The sequence below is a fragment of the Macaca mulatta genome, chromosome 5 (genome assembly GCF_049350105.2).
Source record: "Macaca mulatta isolate MMU2019108-1 chromosome 5, T2T-MMU8v2.0, whole genome shotgun sequence".
Lineage (NCBI taxonomy): Eukaryota > Metazoa > Chordata > Mammalia > Primates > Cercopithecidae > Macaca > Macaca mulatta.
In genome coordinates, this window is record NC_133410.1 from 15,433,740 (window position 1) to 15,438,095 (window position 4,356).

At 41.6% G+C, this 4,356-nt stretch overlaps 1 pseudogene; it reads right to left on the reverse strand.

The window, feature by feature from the left end:
- Nucleotides 1-448: 448 nt before the first annotated feature.
- Nucleotides 449-1,291, reverse strand: LOC714811 (zinc finger E-box-binding homeobox 2 pseudogene; annotated as a pseudogene).
- Nucleotides 1,292-4,356: the final 3,065 nt, after the last annotated feature.

A 4,356-nucleotide genomic window follows, 5' to 3' on the forward strand; every position in this document is an offset into this window, starting at 1 on the left:
TACAGAGAAATCATAATACTGATGCATTGTAGTGCGAGCAAATTAAAAAGGAATAACAATAATGATGTATGGTAGTGCTGGCACCTTTTTAAAATGTACTTATGTAAATTAGACATCGTTTTTTAAAGTTTGTACTGATAAGTAGGGTGCAATTTTTACAATTTTCTATTGTGCTTAAAGTATAAATGCTATTAAACACAGGAATTTGTCTCTGAACCACACAGGTTTTAGGCCTTAACACGGTACAAAATTTTTGCATAATGCAGTTTTTAACAATACCCAGCTCCAACTCTGTCTACATCTGTCTTGGCTGAACCGCCCCTTCTGTCCCTCTCCACAGCTTCCTGGAAGCGTCAGGCACGTGCATGAACAGCTTAACACAGCAGTGTTTTCAAGCAGGTAACAATACTACTGAAAAAAAAAAAAAGGAAGCTTCAAATGCAGTAGTTTATTCCATGCCATCTTCCATATTGTCCTCCTCGTGGTCTGATTTGGTTTCCATTTCCCCATCCTCCGAACTACCGTACCTGGAGTGATCTCCAGTTTCTTCTTCATCTTGTATCGTTTAGGGATCCGTATCCATACTTTTATTTTCACTTTCTTCCTCTTCCGCCTGGAACCCCTCGTCGCCATCTTGTCTGCCCAGCTTCCGGTAGCCATCCTCGCCCTCTTTCTCGCGCTCTTTCTGGCTCTCGCTATCCCTCGCCATACTCGCCCGCTCCTCCGAGTCCGAGTACCCTGGAGGGGTAATGCTCTGCAAGTAAGCCCGGTTCATTAGCAGCTCGGTGGATTCCAAGTGCCCTGTCTCGCGCGCCTTGCGCCCCGCCGCTTGCCGCTCCTCCGCCTCCCGCTTGCGGTAGGAATACCTGCGATTCCTGTGCTGCGAGTACCAGCCCGAGTGTGAGAAGCGCTTGCCACGTTTATCACACTTATAGGGCTTCTCCCCCGAGAGAATGCGCGATAAGGCGGTGCTTGTGTATAAACGCTTTCTTACAAATCTGACACTGATGTGGTCTGTGTGTTCGTATTTATGTCGCAGAAGGGAACTGCTTTTCTGGAATTTCTTGCACATAAGTCACATGCATACGGGCCACTCTGTCTTCTTGATCTTGCGAGACAGACAGGAGTCGGAGTGTGTCATAACATCGAGGCCTGACATGTAGTATTGTGCTTCATCAAGCAGTTCTCCCTGAAATCCTTGTTTCCGTTGGTACTTTCTCCTTTGCTGCATGTCAGCAAAGGTAGTTGCTCCAGTTGGGCAGGTGTAGGGTATATGTGGTAGCAAGCTCATTTAATCCAGGGCTGGGTATGGTTGTAGCCCAGGAATACTGGTCTAAACTGGTGGCATGAAAGTAGGAGGGGGGGAATGCGCTTTGAGGTGGAAGAGCTGTGTATAAAGATTTGGCACTAAAAGGGTTCATCCCGAACACTGGGTTAGTGCTCTTGTTGTCCAGATTATTTGAATTTGAAAACTTCTTGAAAAAGTCAAGTTCAGAGGTTCATCTGAGTTTTCAGACGAGGAAGAAACACTGTTATGGTCTAAACTGATGAGCCATCTTAAGAACATGTGTAGTTGGTACATTTTCTGTTCTCCTATGATAGACATGTTCTAGCATCCCTGCTTCTCTGAGGCTCAGGATTCCTTCCTCCAGAATTTTCCATGGCTGCTCTGGTCTCTCCTTTCTACAAGATGGACCACAACATTTCCCAAGCTCTCAAGAGTTACTCCAGTAATGTGTTAGAACAATCACGTAGTGTCCTTGCCAGATGTTAAACATTGTGTTACAGAGGAATGCCTCATGTTGAAAACATGTTCCCACGTGCTCAGGATCCACCAATCTGAGTTCCTGACAATACATGTTAGCACATGGTCCTACAGCTCCTTTGGCAAATCATTCCTTTCTTTGCTTAGCAGGATTGCCACTTCTCTTGTCATTTCTGGCTGAGGTTTGTCTCTACTTCCAGGTCTGGTGGCCAGTAGGAAAGGAGGAAAGAGATTCTGATGAAGGCAACTATTACATTGTAAAGCACCTGCTTCATTTTAGGTCTCTGCATATTTTCAGGCAAGAAGTTCTCTACCTTCCAAAAAGAGAGTGGGACACTTCTGTAGGTTCAGAGGGTTCAAAGCAATCTGGATGTCACTCTTCAAATACATCTATCTGGATATCCCTATCCCAAATCTTAGGGTTCTACTACTTTGTATCAGGGCCCTGACTTTTTCACTGTATACTTACATAGGCTGGAAATTCAAAATTCTCTTAAATTCTACAATTCTTTAAAAATTCTGCGATTCTTAAAATGAGATCTGGTGCCTAATCTCAAGCGATGTCTGCCTGCTGGCTGTAGGAGATAAAAGTTTTTAAATGCTGCCAAGAATACCCTATGACTCTCTGCTTTAAGATGTTGAATAATAGATCCAAGCCTGTCATTTTTTTTCTTTTTAATAAAACAATGCTGCTTGGAAACAGCTACCAGTTGCAGTTCTTATTATTTATTCTACATTTCTCAAGTGTCAAAGATACTGCATCAGCTAGTACACCTCCTTCCAATCGTGTCTCATCTTAGTCCAACAAAAGTAGAAGTCTTAGCAATTACAATGCTTGAATATGCCAGGGACAATCTATAATCCAGCTAAGACTAGTAGTGGGATTCTTACTGCCATTCAGTCAGCAAGTGACATAACTTGAAAAAGCCCATCCTTAGAGCTTCCTAGGACTACTCCACTTTGGGTACCAGTTGTCTTAGGCCGGCGTCCCTAAAAACAAAGTACCCATCCAAAGATGGGTATTGGTACTCAAGTGGTTTATTGGGAAAATGCTTTTCAGAGCAGGTGAAGTGAAGAAAGAATGATAAAGCGGAGGAAAAGCTAAGCAGGGATGTAGCTTCAGAGGACAACTAGTTTCAGTGTGATCTCAAAGTGAGTTTTGGAAAACAATTTGTACTACAAAGTTAACCCCACCTCAAGACAGTGGGCTAGCTATTGTTAGTCATTGGCTGTGGTCTGCCTCCTAAGAGAAGTATAGTTATTTTTATTTTTTTAAGCTGAATGTAAAAAAAGAATGTTTGCTGTTGGGAATGACCTAGTAGAAAGACTACATTAAAGTTGAAAACTAAAACTAAGAGGAAAATAAAAATGAGATACAGAATTGCTGCAGCTAAATGGATAAGTGGATATTTAAACAATATATGGGTTCACCTAAGATAGGAGCATGGAGTTTCATATGCAAAAACAGCAGAGAAGGAGGAGCAAAGGCAGAGGCTACAGTGAAGTGTGTTCAGGTCCCAGGTAGGTATCCCATGAGGTTACAAAGCAGAAGTATCAACTCTGAGTGGTGCTTGCCAGAATGGGGAGATGTCTTCCTGACACATGTCAAATTTGATCTGCATCTTAAAGAAGAATAGGAAGCATTGTTTAGATGGAAAAGGGGGAAGGGAAGAGTTTATATGTTTGCAGTTTTTCCCTTCTGAGGAGTTTATATTATTTTCCAAATTAAAGCAGCTTCTCTAAAAAATATTTCACAAATATCTTTCTGAATTGAGGGAAACAGCATTTATTCAAGATATACTATATGCTGAATGTAGAACTCATCCCTATTGGAAATAAAAACAAAACAAAACAAAAAACAGAGAAGCAAGAGATACAAGCTATTACCCTGCCTTTATGGCTTGAAAAGCCTTTGTCAAGCTGCCTACTAGGGAACAAAATCTTCAGGATCCACTTCCTGGCACTTCCTTACAGTTTTACTAATTTAAATATCACAATTCCTTCTTCTCAGCATACCCTCGCCAAGTACATTTGTCCTTGTAGACTTCATGTATTAATTGTGCATTTTTTCACTTTTGTTCAGATGATTGTATCTCCTTTACTCTGCCTTCTAGTGGCTGCCTGCCTTGGTGAGTGTGCGCCATATTGGTGATGAATACACTATCTGTGCCATGTTTTGTAGCCTTAGTCTTATGACACACCACCTAGCCACACATTACATGTACATAATCAAAGTAATTGGGATAAAAGTGTTGTTGCTGTTGATGATGATTGGTGATGGTGATGATGGAGAGAGTCGTCATGTGAATTCTCAGCACCTAACAATGCTCTGCAGAGAATAGACTTTTAATTTGCTGACTGGATGGATGGATGAAGGGTGAATATATGAGTTAATGGGTAACATAAAACTAGATTCCTCAGTTACTCTTACCCCTCACCTGGATATGCTCTTTTCAATGTGAAAAACCTAAACATCTATTATTCAGTTATGAAAGTTTCCTTGTCTTTCTTTACGGATCATTATGCTGCCAAGGGCTGAGTTTACTGTTTGCTGTTACAAGAAGGATTGTGCTTCAGTGAAAAGAATATGG